Source organism: Ranitomeya imitator, chromosome 6 (genome assembly GCF_032444005.1).
Source record: "Ranitomeya imitator isolate aRanImi1 chromosome 6, aRanImi1.pri, whole genome shotgun sequence".
In the NCBI taxonomy this organism is placed as follows: domain Eukaryota; kingdom Metazoa; phylum Chordata; class Amphibia; order Anura; family Dendrobatidae; genus Ranitomeya; species Ranitomeya imitator.
The window spans coordinates 269,279,790-269,296,632 of NC_091287.1; the positions used below are offsets into that span (position 1 = coordinate 269,279,790).

Genomic DNA, 16,843 nt, shown 5'->3' on the forward strand with positions numbered 1-16,843 from the left:
TCAGTCACTATGTGGTGGTAATATGTGGTCTGGAAATGGTGTTGTGGTATTTGTCCCTTGAATGTGCTATTTGATCACCAAGTGGTAATATGTTGTCTTGACATGGTGCGGTGGTATTTGTTCCTTGTATGTGATATTATTCGATCACTGTGGTTGTAATTTGTGGTCTTGACATGGTGCGGTGGTATTTGTTCCTTGTATGTGATATTATTCGATCACTGTGGTTGTAATTTGTGGTCTGGTCACGGTGCGGTTGTATTTGTTCCTTGTATGTGATATTATTGGTCAAGATGTACCTAAATTGTATTGCAGATTTTAACAAATATTTAATAGGTTACAGTAGAGTAGGGCCCGGCCATTTTTCTGGAATAATCTGGTTCGGGTGTATCATGACCCCCGTCTCATGACCCCCGTCTCATGACCCCCGTCTCATGACCCCCGTCACATGACCCCCGTCACATGACCCCCGTCACATGACCGGGGGGGCCCACAGTGTGTGAACAGCCCGGGGCCCTGGCTACCCTTAATCCACCCCTGGTCATCACACACGAGCTGGATGTCGTGTGTGGAGAGTGCTGACTGTTCATAGCTCTGGAGCTGCCCTCTTGACTGGAAATGAGATGTATTGTCAGATTAGCACTCGGCACAGTATTCTGGGAGTGCCTCCAATATCTGGAATACGCGCACACATACAAGTCTAAGGGTGCTTGTGAAACATTGCTCTGTACTCGAATGTCATCCAAGTGCGATCTGCAGACTCAGAGAACGGAGAAGATGTAGAAATTGGGCTCTTCATCTTCTCCGCACCTGTGGTCTGAATCTCTCATACGATAAAATCGGATCACATTAGGAGCACACTCTTATAGAGTTGATCAAGTGACATAAGCATAATCGGCTTGATTCTTTCGCATGAGAGAAACAAAGGCCGTGTGACCCCAGTCTTAGACTGTTACACAAAATCATACAAAAACCACAATGGCGGCAGGAAATACGCTTTTTTTTTAGTAGGGGCTGTTTTTATGGCAGGTTCACACCTTCTGTTTGTGTACATATACGGGGATAATAAAAGTAGCACGTTTAAGATTTAAAATGATATTTGCAATTATCATCCTTTTTGACGACTGTGCCATTTAACCCTATGGTGGATTTATGCAGCCCATCATTGTTATTTCAACTCCATGACATTTCTATGAATATCGATTTTGGCTAATTGACATTTGCGACCTTTGCAGCAGGCAGCTGTACTTCAGAGCTACAGGTTAAAAGACTTGCAAACAAACTAATTTGCAACTAAAACTTGGCGCTCCTAGTTACACTTAATATCACTGTATACTGTAGGGAAAGAAGACAGTTTTTAGCGCTGTCTTGTAAAGGCATGATGAAATCTCCTTGACAGCATATTTACGAGGTTATCAAAGCAAAACTGTTGCTGGAACAAAGGTTTCATATTCGAAAATATACCGCAAGAGTTGCAATGTGGCTTTGATCTTCATCTTTCACGGGATAGAAAAGTAAATGAATGTTTGTTAATGTGATATATAGAATCAAAGGCTCCTGCATATTTCTCTGCACAAACTACATCAAATATAACATGCAGTTGAAACCAGAAGTTTTCATACACTATATATATAAAAAGACACATATACATGTTTTTCTCAATATCTTACATGAAATCAGAATAAACCTTTCCCGTTTTAGGTCAATTAGGATTACCATAATTATTAACATTTGCCAAATGCCAGAATAATAAGAGAGAGAATGAGAGGCATTTTTTTACCTACTGCAAAGGCAAAAGTTTACATACACAATGATTACTATGCCTTTAAACAATTCTGGACTGCCCATATGATGATGTCATGTGTTTGGAAGCTTCTAATGGTTTTTTTTGGCAAGATTTGAGTTAATCAGAAACACATTTGTGGATATATATTAATGAGTACCTGAAACACACTGCTTCTTTATGAAGCATCGTGGGAAAGTCTCAAGAAATCAACCAAGATATCAAAAAGAGAATTGTGGACTTGCAAAAGTCTGTATCATCCTTGGGTACAATTTCAAGATACCTGAAGGTGCCTTGTTACATAGTTACATAGTTATTAAGGTTGAAGGAAGACTATAAGTCCATTTAGTTCAACCCATAGCCTAACCTAACATGCCCTAACATGTTGATCCAGAGGAAGGCAAAAAAACCCATGTGGCAAAGAGTAAGCTCCACCTTGGGAAAAAAAATTCCTTCCCGACTCCACATACGGCAATCAGACTAGTTCCCTGGATCAACGCCCTATCAAGGAATCTAGTGTATGTACCCTGTAACATTATACTTTTCCAGAAAGGTATCCAGTCCCCTCTTAAATTTAAGCAATTAATCACTCATTACAACATCATATGGCAGAGAGTTCCATAGTCTCACTGCTCTTACAGTAAAGAATCCGCATCTGTTATTATGCTTAAACCTTTTTTCCTCCAAACGTAGAGGATGCCCCCTTGTCCCTGTTTCAGGTCTATGATTAAAAAGATCATCAGAAAGCTCTTTGTACTGTCCCCTCATATATATATATATATTATATACATGTCCCCTCATAATTTATATTGTTCATCTGTTCAAACAATTATATGCAACTACAAATGAGATGGGAATATCCAGCCATCATACAACTCAGGAAGTACATTGGTTCTGTGTCCCAGAGTTGAACGTGCTTTGGTCTGACATGTGCATCTCAACCCAAAGATGAAAGCAAAATACCTTGTCAAGACAATGGTGAAGCTGGTAAGATTGTGTCAATATCCACAGTGAAATGATTACTGTATCAACATGGGCTGAAAGGCCACTTTGCCAGAAAGAAGCCATTACTCCAAAAGAAACATAGAAAAGCCAAGTTAATATTTTCAAATGCACATGGGAACACAGACCATAATTTTTGGAGACATGTCCTGTGGTTTGATGACAATAAAATTTAACTTTATGGGCGTAATCATTAGGTTTGGAGGAAAAAGGGGGAAGCTTGGAAGCCTAGAAACACCATCCCAACTGTGAAAAACGTAGGTAGCAGCATCGTGTTGTGGGTTGTTTTGCTGCAGGAGGGACTAGTGCACTTCACAAAATAGATGACATCATGAAAAAAAGATTATGTGGCAAAACTGATGCAGCATCTCAAGACCTCAGCCAGGAAGGGCGGAATTGAGTCTTGCAAATGGACAATGACCAGAAGCATACTGCCAAAATGGTAACGAAGTGGCCTAAGGATATCAAAGTCAATATTTTGAAGTGGCCATCACAAAGCCCTGATCTGAATGCTATTGAAAAATTATGAGCAAAGCTAAAAATCCAGGGGTGAGCAAGGCGACCTACAAACCAGGATCAGTTACACCAGTTTTGTCAGGAGGAATGGGCCCAAATTCCAACCAACTATTGTGAGAAGCTTGTGGAAGGATATCTCAAATGCTTGACACAACTTTTGACGTTGCAGTAAGTAATAAAAATGCTAAAAACATTTTCTCTCGCTCATTATTCTGGCATTTGGCAAATATTAATAATTATGGTAATCCTAATTGACCTAAAAAAGGGAAGGTTTATAATGATTTCATGTCAGATATTGAGAAACGATGCATATGGGTCTTTTTGTATAGTGTTTGTAAACTTTTGGTTTCAACTGTTTTTCATGTGTTTCCAACTTTTAGTTTTATTCCAAAAACTAGTTTATATTGGCTTGATGTCTCTATTCATATATCATTTAGTTTTACTAGTAAAGTACATAACAGTAAAATTTCCTGACTTAAGCATCAATCTTAAAGGGAATCTGTTAGCAAGTTTTTGCTATGTAATCTGAAGATAGCTGGAGACAGAGACTGAAACATAGAATTCAGGGATGTGTCACTTGTGAAATTGCACCCTATTCTTTACTAACTATGAATAAGTTATCACTAAGAAAGTCCAGCAACACCCCATCCCCCCGTGATAAGCAGCTCACTGTTTATGGACTTTGTACATGGAGAGCCTGCTGTGGGCGGGGTTAGCTTTCTCAGCTCTGCTTCATTCTAAATCTAAAAGCTCTGATTGTGCCCCAAGGACTGCACCCAGTAAACTAAGTGATGCATCTTTGGATACCGGGAATCTTTGCCTACATCATGCTGCTCTCAGATGAGCTAGCAAATTCCTGCCATCAGATTCCCTTTAAAGGCACAATGTGTTATCCATCATTTATAGATCCCAAAGTAGAAAACATTTGCATGTTATAAATGTTTATTTGCAGTGATTCATGGTATTGGAGAGCATTGGAGACTATTCTTATGCATGCAGTAAAAAAAAAAAAAAAAGTATGCCAGCACTTTTTCTGTGTCCGGGTGAATGGGGGTCGGTTAAAATGTTTGAAATACAGAACTTCAGAATTTCCAGGACAAACCTATAAAGTAGAGATTAGTTGATAAAATCAAGCGGTCTTGAATTCTACACAAATGTTACAAAAATCTGCATTCTTCAAGCTGATGATTTTTTTTTTGTTATTCACTTATGCAAGGATTTAGCAAAATGTCGGCTGTTGGCTTAACTATAAAAAGCCATCAAAATATATAAAAAAATCATTGTACTTATACTACCTTTTACCTTTACCTCTCCAGCCCCTCCACATCACCTTTTTGGTCCCTACGGAAGTTTTAAGATTGCGACCACTTGCGGGAGGATTCTGCATTTGCATGCGAAAGGTCACTGTATACTGATACCATGGCATGCTCCGTGACCTTGAGCACACAGCGGTGATCTGAGGACAGGACTGGTGACTGTGAGGAGCAGAAGGGCCAGAGAGGTGAGTATAAGTGTTGTTATTTTTACATCTTGCATTTACTATGATCTTTAGACTAGAGACACTTCAAAGCATGAAAGGTTCATTAAATGCAGAATAATGTCTACGCAAATCAAATTTATTGAAAATTGCGCCCAATCAGTACATTTCAAATTTTTCCTGATCCGCTATTCTGTACTGTCAGGTGGTGTTTGCTGCCCTATCTGAGAGTGGTATGTGAGAAATAGAAGCTCTGCTCAGCTCTGTAAGGCTAGGTTACCATTGCGTTAATGGGACCACGCTAACAGACAGCGTTGCACGGCGAAATTAATGCTGTGCAACGCGTCCGTTAGCGCGCCCATTAACAGCAATGGGGACACGCATCACTAGCGCATGCCATTTTCGGCACGCGCTAGTGATGTGCCGGTGTTTTGTGGCGCGCCGCGGACGCTGCTTGCAGCGTCCGAGGCGCGCCCACGGTCCGTTCCCCGCTCTCGCAGATTGGAGATCTGCGAGAGCGGGGACGTTTAACGCGACCCCTTTATATCACATTGCGTTAGCGCAATCCGCTAGCGCTAGGCGCTAAACGGATTGCACTAACGCAATCTGAACCTAGCCTAATACAGTTTTATACAAATGTTGAATATTTATAAATCCTGACAGTGCGAGCCCTGCAAAGTCCAATCACATGGGCTGATTGACTGCCTTCCCTTCTCTACATAGACTGATATAGAGAACTTTGTCGATCATTGTTTATAATTGAGATAATAAGGATTCTCACTTTCATCCCTAGGAGCCCAGACAGGATTTCCTAATTTTTACATTGGCATGTCATAGCCGGTATGTCACTCCCCACAAGGAGAAACGCTACCCTGTAGACCTCAGTCCAGAGCTTCTAGACTAGCCAAATCAATTGTCATACTTTACACTGATGTGGGGCGATACCCATAAATACGCATCTGATCACGTAAATCTTGATATAAATATATCACTAGATACAACCAGTTACATGTGAATCGGAAGCAAGACTTAAAAATATGCATTGCTTGCTAAACGCCAGACATTTCTGATTTTATGACTAGTTAATATGGTTCCATGAATCAGCCTCATTTTTAGAACCAAGAAAGGGATTGAATCACATTTTGTTAGAAAGATGACTCTTTTTGCTTTTAAAAAAAAAAAACTATCAGGTGTCTCATGCTGCCCAAACTGCAGGCAGAATCAGAGGCTAGTTGCACAATTGCGACCAGGTAGATTATTCACTGAAATGCTCCAGACATAATGGACTTTTTGCATCAGCTCTTCTGGCTCGTTTTAGCAACCCAGCAGCGGACAGTCTGGTCTCTCCATAGTTACACACAAGGTAGAGACCTGTCAATCACTTGTACCGCAGTCAGAAGGAGGCGGGCAGGGGCGGAGCTGGACCTGTCTGTTCTCTGGAAATGGTCCCTGGCCAGATCTTCAAAGTATATCTATGAAACTGTGTAAGATTCTAGAAAATGAAGCAATAGTGTTGCCAGGCTGTGACTCATTGTGCCCATGGTTTTGGTATAATGAACGGTCTGACTAATTCCCTTTAAATATATGTCTGATGCATGGCCCCTTAGTTAATACAACGATGAATACGAGCCTTGATTGTAATTAAAGGGATTCTCTCAAACCATTCCACTTCAGTTGTCAGAGGTGCTGATGATGTGTCGAAAGCTGCTTGCCAGGACACATAAGTGGCCGGCAGGTAACACGCGTATTTCTGATTCTTACAAGACTAGCTGCATAACAATAATACGACATTATGATGCAATGGTACTGATGTTACTAAAATTACTGAGAAATATTTTACAAAAATAGGAATATAGTATGTTTTATAGCTCAGAAAAGAAAGTGCGTTCATGACGCACCATATTTATGATGGTTTTTGTTATGACTTGTACGAATGAACCATTTGGATTTGCTGAAAAGGAGTGTGTAAGGGATGTGGTTCCATTTGTGACATATTCTCCCCAAATTGTGGCTTACATTTCCAACATGGCTGTCAGTCTAATGTGTATGGATTGACGGCTGTTTCCTGCCACCAATGGTAAATTGGATTGACGTGAATCAGTTCTATGTTCAGTCTCCTGATAAATGTAAACATTATGGTGTAAGGGTATGTTCACATGGTCAGGATTCTCGCTGGGAAAATCCAGTGTAGATTTTTAGGTTCATAAAATCTCCGGGACATAAAATAGTTTACACAAATGAATAGCCATCACAATATGCTCAGATTTAGACACATAATCGAAACCTATGTCCTGACTGATTCTACAATATGTCAATATGGCTGTACAAATTAGATACGCATTAGATCAATGGTACAAATCTGCTGTGCTGTCTGCCAGTAGCTTACTCCACTCTCCCCATTAAAACGACATGGATGCTCAGCCAAACTGAGCATGCATAGAAGGTCAGAAGAACTAGGTACTTAAGGTGCGTGGACGCATTTAGTGCGAATACTGCAGTTATGGAAGTTTCGGAAGGGATGCCCACCTTATGTAAATGGCTGGCATTAGGTCTATGAGCTTCACAATCTCTACCAATTCTGACTTGACTGGTGTATTTCCTGATACAATACACACAAGATTATCTTTAGCTTTTACTTTTTTTTTTCACTTTTTCATACCGGGAGCTTGTTTTATTACACAATAAATTTGTCGGGAACCTGTGTACTAGAGGTCGCAACGTTTTATGGTGTCGTAAAAGTTACAACAAAAGACCGGTCTAAACTTCTGCGCCAACATTTCGCAGACGTTTGTTTGCAAATTGACTTCAAGAGGGACCTGGAGGCGCTGTTTATTTATTGCGCATGATTTCGATACTTATTTAATCTGCTCACATCTCACTGTTCATTATTATTCTTGACTTAGCGTCTCCTAACACATTGAACTTAATAACAAACCATTCCCTCATTTACATAGCAAAAACCGTACAGTAGTTTGCAGCATTGCTCAGTATGCGATGGAAAAGTTCATTGTAATTGCTCTGCATCCTGGAGAATCAGTGAGAAAGCAGATAAGCGGCGTGATGGTCTATGATATGCTGATTAGGAGGACGGTATTATCTGCTCTGCATATTTTCAGCTCAGATATTAACTGAGGAACATTCAATTTTTACTGAACACGTTATCACTCACGCACAGGTGGGATTAATATAATTCTGTCTTTTCCATTTTATGGCAGATTGAGGAACATGAATGGACAACTATATGGGAAATAATGCAGGGACAAGTAAATATCAATATAATTGTAGGCAAAACAGTGGTGTAAGTCATACATGGAAAACATATAATACCCACAATATATACATGGATGTCATAATTGTGATTACAGCTCTACAACAATAGAATAACATGTATCTTGAGTCCTTTTAACCCGAGGGAGGAAATCTGGGCAGTCAGTCACCGGAGGACAATGGACTCTTGTTAACTTTAATATGTGACCTTAGCCTGACAAAAAGAGTCCTTGACTATCATCCACCAACTTCAAATGCAGAGTGACAGGATGAAATACCTGCTTCCTAATCTGACTTGGCTTCTTGATTTAACACTTTCCATGACATATTTCTTCCCTCTTCTTGGAGATTAAGGTTTGATGGGGGCTGGGGGGTTGAATATTCACCTGCCTTGAAATAACCTAGAAATGATTTATTCATTTTCCCCCCCTCTGTAATTCAATGTAACATTCATCAAGGTGCTGAGATGCATGGAGGGAGAGCTCGTAAGCTGTTGTCTTTGTAACTCATATCAGCCAGCATTCTAAATGTTTTATCAGCAATAACCAGATATCTTACCTCTTCCACGCTGTCTCTTAGGTGCCGTAGACCTATTAATACAGTCAACTATTCTATAAATAAGAACCTTCTCGGAGAAAGATGGAAACATAGTACAGCGTTGACATTAATGGCTTGCTTTATGCTCTAGCTATCCACCATGGTGGAATCACATTTCAATGCATGTTCCCCTGATATTAACCCTGCAGGCGGATACGTAATAGGATTTAGCTCGTACCGTACTTAGTCAGCAGAATAATATATTCACCTTTCACCATCGTCACCCAATTATTGTTCATATCTCCGGTTCCTTAACTCTAGCCGTAAAAAACACCTTCTCGAAGGTGATTCTATTCAACTCCAAAGTTTCACTCCAAAGTAAGAACATATACCACACTACAAGAGTGAATCACGGCGATGAATTAGTTCCCACATCCTAATGAAAGACATTAACATTTCCTTTAAATACTACGAGTCAATCTGCTGAGCAAAGCTTACAGACAGCCTTCAAGCCAGCAAACATGGAAAGGTCGAAGAAAACAGGTCACTCCACAACAAAAATAGTACGGGGAGAAATAAAAGCTGTTTATTTCCCTTTTTGACAGCAGATAGAAGGCTGATTTGCTGCAGTGCAGACTGCCAGTACACTCTGAAGTTTCCATCCCCACACTTGGAAGGATGCATTCCTCCGGATACAGTAAAGGATCACTTACCTTAATTGAGATGCTTTCGGTCCTACAGTCCAAGAAGCCAAACCAGCACCCAGCAGGCAGGTAGAGCAAGTGCTGGCGGTGCTGTCCCTGCTTTCTCTGACTACAGCCCAGCTGAAATCCTTAGAGCTTCTCTTGTACAGAGTGGTATTGTGCCACTGATCTCTGTAATATCTCCAAACACTGTGCCCTGGACAGAGAGAGATCTTCTAACTAGGGCAATAGGCTCCTGTCAGGTCCCTTGAGACTTGGGATGATCATTGACCTGATTAGTGTTGAACACTCCCTACATACAGGGAGAGCATACAGAGGATTGGACGGCGACAGGAGAATTGGGGGGAAAATGCACAGGAGCCACTTGGGAACGCCGTCTTTTCCAGACTAATGGATGTGTTGCCGCTGAAGCTGTGCAATTTGTGAGGAGGTTATGTACAGTGTTAACCAATGTGCTACTGCCTCTCTGTGCTGCCGGTGCTGATGCTGCTGCTGATGCTGGAGGAGAAGATACAGTAGCTCGACACTGTAGCCCAGCCTCAGACAGCATGTAGAACACATTAATTAGAGACTGATGTAGCGGTTTCATAACAACGGGCTTAAATATGCAATTTTCTGTAAGCTAGCAGATAAAGTAGATTAACACACTTTCTCTGACCCCCAGAGACTAATTCTCCATTGCAGCCGCAGCACAGAGAAATAAATTCGGTGGTCCTACTGAGACTCAGCCTGATGCTTGTCTGTCATAAAAGGAAAAAAAAAAAAAAACCTGTGCACCCATACAGAATAGCCCTATTTAACTCCACGGCGGCCGGCGGAATGCTGAATTATTTCAGAGGAAACCATTCAATGGGCAGAAAAGTACAAAGCAGCTGTAATCTGACAGGGAGAGAAATTAACTCCTGCTCCTACAGGGATGGGAAACAGCGCTATGTTAACACAAGCTACCGACTCCGATCAATAGATGATTTTGTATGCTAAAACAAAAAGAGGCCAAGGAGGCACGGAATGGGTTTAGTAAAGCGTTTCATGAAAACCTATAGAAATCTATGCTTAGCCACTCCATGAATGCTTAACTAGAAGAAGAAAAATAAGTATGACGCTTCCTTGAGTAATTACATTTTAATTAGTATAGTATTGACAGCATGGATTGCTTTAAAAGGCAATAAGGTTGTAAATATTACATTAGAAATACAAAGTTTGTTTTCTAATATTGCGCCCAGGAACCTAGCAGATAAAGGTCTCTTCTATCAGGTGAGAGAGAAAATTGGTTGGTAAAGTGGATTTCTTGATATTTTATAATAAGCTGAAGAAATGGAGGAACAGCAACTAGTATATCTTCTCCCTATATTTTTCCAGTATATTTTTGCCATTGCAAGAATGAAGAAAAAAAATAGCTGAAAACTCCACTCATCATGTCACTAGGTACCAGCTGCTATACCATAGGCAAAATTCAGGCTGCTATTGATGGTGGTATTGATTATGCTGTGGTTTCGCAGGACAAGAGTGTGATGAATTTGATTTTCCATGCTAATATTAGAATACTTCCATTCTTGAAGGGAGATAGCCTGAAGACAAAAAAAAAAACTTGACACTCAATACATCACATCCTATTAAAACTATCTAGATAAACTATGCTGTGTCATAATCTACACCTACCTCTAACAGCAGAAGTTGTAGCTAGATCCAATCTCTGGTGTTTAATTACTGAAAACAAATGTATTAGTAAGATCATCCTCCCAAACTTTATATACTAAACATGCAGGTTTTTGAAAAGTAAACCACTGACACCTTTATATCTTCTATTTGCTGCTGCATTTCAAAAACATTAGTGTTTTAGCTCATATTCCAGTGTGTCATTATGTGATCTGAGTGTGATAGAGCACTTAAAAAGCCTCTGCCTCCCCAGGTTGATTATCTACCCAGCACCAGCTTCTTTATCTTGACTGATAGTTCATTGTCAGTGTGACAATGAGACAAGAAAGTAAGGCAGTGAGCTATCAATCAAGTGCTTAGTCAGGCCCAGAGCACTTAATGACTCATTCAGGAATGCAGCAACAGATGAAAGATAAACAGTTGACAAAGGATGTACATTTCAAAGACAGGCATGCCCAGACATGTGCTGTTATTTTTTTTTGGGGGGAGGGGATGTTGATTATACTGACAGATTCCCTTTAAGGTACCATCACATTAAGCGACGCTGCAGCGATATAGACAACGATGCCGATCACTGCAGCATCGCTGTTTAGTCATTGTGTGGTCACTGGAGAGCTGTCACACAGACAGCTCTCCAGCGACCAACGATGCCGAAGTCCACGGGTAACCAGGGTAAACATCGGGTTACTAAGCGCAGGGCCGCGCTTAGTAACCCGATGTTTACCCTGGTTACCATTGTAAATGTAAAAAAAAAAAACACTACATACTTACATTCCGGTGTCTGTCGCGTCCCCCGGCGTCAGCTTCCCTGCACTGCGTAAGCACCGGCCGTAAAGAAGAGCTGTGATGTCACCGCTGTGCTCTGCTTTACGGCCGGCCAGCACTGACACAGTGCAGGGAAGCTGACGCCGGGGGATGCGACAGACACCGGAATGTAAGTATGTAGTGTTTTTTTTTTTACATTTACAATGGTAACCAGGGTGAATATCGGGTTACTAAGCGCGGCCCTGCGCTTAGTAACCCGATGTTTACCCTGGTTGCAAGTGAACACATCGCTGGATCGGCGTCACACACACCGATTCAGCGATGTCAGCGGGTGATCCAGCGATGAAATAAAGTTCCAGACTTTCAGCTCCGACCAGCGATGTCACAGCAGGATCCTGATCGCTGCTGCGTGTCAAACACAACAATATCGCTATCCAGGATGCTGCAATGTGACGGATCGCTATCGTTATCGTTCTAAAGTTGCTCAGTGTGAAGGTACCTTTACATTCTGCTCTAAATCTTTGACAGTGGCATTTAAAGGGAACCTCTCAGACCCAATTACACTATTAACCTGCATATATGGGGTTAATCTGCTGGTTAACTCCTTCACGACCTTGGACATATCCATATATTGGGAAGGGGTTTGCGACCTTGGATATATGGTCCTAGGGATCATGCAAGTAAAAGATCTATGCCTGTGCAATCAACACCATGGGTTCAGCAAACATGACAACTGACAACCGGCTCTCATATCCAGGAGGGGCTGTTTAAACCCTAAATGCCTCAATCAATATCAAAGTGGCTGGGAGGGGGTGTGGGCTCCCTCTACCATCTGATGAGCATCTCAGCCATTTCATTGCGAGGGCCCGATCATTGTAATAGTAACCCAAGGACCTCATGACAACATCCAGATAACCGGGATATGGAAAGCCTGTTAGACCTTTCTCAGATCATGGTCCAAGAGGCTTTTGTCAATGCAGCACTAACAAGAATAATGCATTGCAATGCCTAACACCAGCGATCAGAGTGCTAAAAGTTAAAAGTCCTATAGAGGGACCAATTAAGAAAGTCGAAAAAAAGTTACAAAAATTATAAAAATATTTTTATAAAAAAAAATCACTAAGTAATATTAAAAATATTATACCCATAAATATGTATTGCTATGTAAAAATAAAAATAAACAGAAAAAGTACACAAATTTGGTATTCATCCAATCCTGAACAAAACTATTCCTGAATTGCTTGTTTTTGTTAATTCTGCTTCCTTAAAATCGAAATAGAAAGCGATCATAAAAGTTTATGTGACTGAAAACAGTACCAATAAAAATATCAACTGTTCCACTAAAAACAAGCCCTCACATGCCTCTGTTGGCCAAAATATGGAAAAACTATAGATCTCAAAAATGGCGATGCAAAGCATAAAACAACAATTTAAATCTGGTATTGTGTAATCTCACCAAACCGGAAGAATAAAGTTGCACGAAGTATGGTGTAAAATATAAAAAAAAAATCTTCACTTGCTGTTGATTTATTCCTTCTGTGTTGTGAATTCTGTGGTCAAGCTCCCTCCTGTGGTCATTAGTGGTACTTCGGCTGGTTCTGTCTATGAGCTTCCGCTGGTGGATGTGAGTGGGGCTGCGGCTTCTGAGTTTCCTTCCTCAGGTGACAAGGTTAAGTCATTAGGTGCTGCTCTATTTAACTCCACCTAGTTCTTTGTTCCTGGCCTCCAGTCAATGTTCCAGTATTGGTCTGGCTCTCTCCTGGATCGCTCTTGTGGCCTGTCTGCCCTGCATAAGCTAAGTTCAGCTTGTGTTACTTTTGTTTGCTATATTTTCTGTCCAGCTTGCTATATTGTTTTTTCTTGCTTGCTGGAAGCTCTGAGACGCAGAGGGAGCACCTCCGTACCGTTAGTCGGTGCGGAGGGTCTTTTTGCCCCCTTTGCGTGGTTGTTTGTAGGTTTTTGTGCTGACCGCAAAGCTATCTTTACTATCCTCGGTCTGTTCAGTAAGTCGGGCCTCACTTTGCTAAAATCTATTTCATCTCTGTGTTTGTATTTTCATCTTAACTCACAGTCATTATATGTGGGGGGGCTGCCTTTTCCTTTGGGGAATTTCTCTGAGGCAATGTAGGCTTATTTTTCTATCTTCAGGGTTAGATAGTTTCTCAGGCTGTGCCGAGTTGCATAGGGAGCGTTAGGCGCAATCCACGGCTACCTCTAATGTGGTATGATAGGATTAGGGATTGCGGTCAGCAGAGTTCCCATGTCTCAGCGCTCGTCCTATGTTAGTAACTATCAGGTCACTTTGTGTGCTCTTAACCACTAAGTCCATTGTGGTTCTGAATCATCTGTTCATAACACTTCTGCCTCCCAAAAATTGTTATAATTTATTTATTTAATATTTATTCTGTGCTCTACGCAGAGCATTTACACCAGGTTTTCCACACAGATGTCTGAGATACATGATCCAGATGGAAAGATGACACTGAACAGAGGCAAGAAGCAGTCCAGTGTGAAACTGCTCCCTAATTATAGTGATTTGATTCCTTGGGGGTTTTATTTGAATTACGGTACGTCTCTTAAAGATTTAGATGGAAACCCTTATGTAAATGCTCAGGATAAGCGTGATCCAAAATGTAATGTAAAATGTTGTCAAAAAAAGCTTCAACTTAATCCACAAAAAATGCAAGTCCCCACTCAGGTCTGTCATCTGTTAAAAGAAACACAGGGGCTTCCACGGTACTTGTAGTTGTGACGCCCAGGAGACCGGGATACCCAGCACCGGACCAATGGAGTCTGTCTCTTGAGGGGGATGTCACGGGTGGCTTGACCCGGTGCTGTGGCCTCAGGCAATGCACAGTGTAAGGGGTATCATGAGGGGACAGGCACTTACTTGATCAGCAGCAGGTTCTCCCAGCGGTGACGATCTCGATCCTGGATAGATGGCTATTGTCCAAATGAAAGACTGAGGCACTGAAACGTTTAACCAGTTTACTTTAACATAAAAGGATTTACAACCAGTCCTGTCACCGGAGTCTGTATGGGAACTCTGAGTTACTTTGACCCTGCCGGGGTCTTCGCCTCTTATTGTGCGCAATTTCTGTGTGGCCCTGCTGCTGTATGTGAACTGGCTGCCGGCCCAATCTGTCCCCTCCGGGTCCTGGTTCGACGGGCAACCCGAGTCCTTTTATCGGTTTACCCCCTCTGGGAGTACCGCTGAACTCTGTGTCTGTTGCTGCATCCGACCCTAGTGAAGCTGATATCACCTCACGTTTTTCCGGTTGCTGTATTATATATAATGAATACAGCCACGGATCCGGTATCCGTCTTTGCGCCTGTTCTGGGTAGTGATTAATGCTACCCGGTTCTCACAATGTCCTTTTTCTCTATCCCTCTTCTCCTCAGGCCGGTGATTTAGGCCTGGTAACAGTCACAGGGCTGTTAGAGATTCAACTGTATGACCTCTCACTATCAGCTCCTTGGCCCAACTGCCATTTCTTCTCTCAGACCAGAATGGATCAAGGGGAGTCTCTGGAGCTCCCCCTTCTGGCCGGAGGTGGTAGTGCAGTCTTGCTATTTTAGTATTTGTACTTACTGTCAGTAACTATTTTTGTGCAAATACCCCTAGGGGTGCCACATTCCCCCTTAGTTAAGAACAGTACTCCGGGACTGTGGGACAATAACATTTTGAAATAACAATTAATATGTACAGAGTCTTAAAAATGAAAAGTTACAAAAACCACTCAAGGAAACAAAAATAGAGTTCTGTAAAAAGTCACTTCAAATAGCGTCCATTAATACTGTTCTATCCTTGAAGGTATTAGGAACGGCACTGTACTTAGTGTCCAGGAATTTAGTTCCATTTTTCCAACGGAGTTATCAATATAAAGTCTAAAGAAAGTTCAAAAAGAGCAAAAAGCAAAGTTCAAAAAGCAGTCTTTCCGGAGCTTTGATTTAGTGCCTCCGGGCTGATAAAAAGTTCAAGAATATGCAATAAGTTCATACAGACAAGTCTCTGTAGGCACTGGGCTTAAACGTTGCAGACTGATAGCAATGACTATACTACATTTTCTGTTTAACTATATACGGCATAACATATATACAATTCACATTATGAGCTTTATAGTTGGTAATCTGCATACCTGGCCAGTAATTGACCCTGGGTACTACGCTGTGATCTACGTAATAGCGGTGTCTCTTCATGTGGTGTACTACTGTCTACTGCGGATGTAGTATCTGCCCGCTCTGCTAAAGATAATTCCACGACTATGGAGTTGGCAAGTCCACCGTGAATGGGATTACTCTGACCAGGAATCTGTTCTTCCTGGCCTGGAACCTCCTGTAGTACGGGGTCAGTCTCTTCCTGTCTTGGGACTTCTGGTATTGGGTTCGGTGTTGGGTAAAAGGCCACCATGGGAACCACTACTGCACCATGGTATGTTAGTAGGGTTTTGGGAAAGTCTCCTATACAGGTGTGATACACTTCCTCTTCTTTTTCCTTTACTGGTTGAACCTGTATGGGTTGAATAACTTCTGGTTCTGGCTGGACAACGTCTGGCTCTTTCAATGCTTCCGGACATAATTTAAGATTGTCTCTTGACACTAGTACAGATGTTAAGCCTCCGTTTTTGCTAATGAGACACATTTTAGGATTATCCACTCTTGTTGGTAAAACTGTGTAGGGTACGGCTTCCCACTGATTGTCCAGTTTATTGGTTCGACGATTTCTCTTGAGCACTTGGTCACCCGGTCTTAATGGGGTCGCTAGAGCATTCTGGTTGAAAGTTCGCTGTTGTCTTTCTCTAGTTTGCTGAAGGCTTCTTTCCACACTCTCTTGCACTTGGCGATACTGCTTTTGCCGTATGATATCCCAATTGGAGTCTTGAACTTCTGCGTCTGGTTTCAGAATTCCCATTTCTAGATCGATTGGTAATTGGCCGGGTCTTGCACGCATAAGGTAAGCTGGGGTGCAGTTGGTGGAGCTCACCGGGACATGATTATACAGATCCACCAAGTCAGGCAATTTCTCTGGCCATTGATTCCTTTCTGTCTCAGTTAAAGTCTTTAGTAGGTCTATTACAATATGGTTCATCTTCTCGCATAAGCCGTTTGTTTGTGGATGATAGGTCGTCGTCCGGATCT

General features: G+C 41.6%; 1 protein-coding gene across 1 annotated transcript in view; it reads right to left on the reverse strand.

Annotated features, from left to right (window-relative positions):
• CDH12 (cadherin 12) overlaps positions 1-10,025 on the reverse strand; it is a 1,535,982-nt gene extending 1,525,957 nt beyond the window's left edge. Inside the window, exon 1 of the mRNA XM_069730603.1 lies at positions 9,293-10,025. The gene's annotated coding sequence lies outside the window, so the exon portion shown is untranslated. The remainder of the gene's footprint in view (positions 1-9,292) is intronic.
• Positions 10,026-16,843: the final 6,818 nt, after the last annotated feature.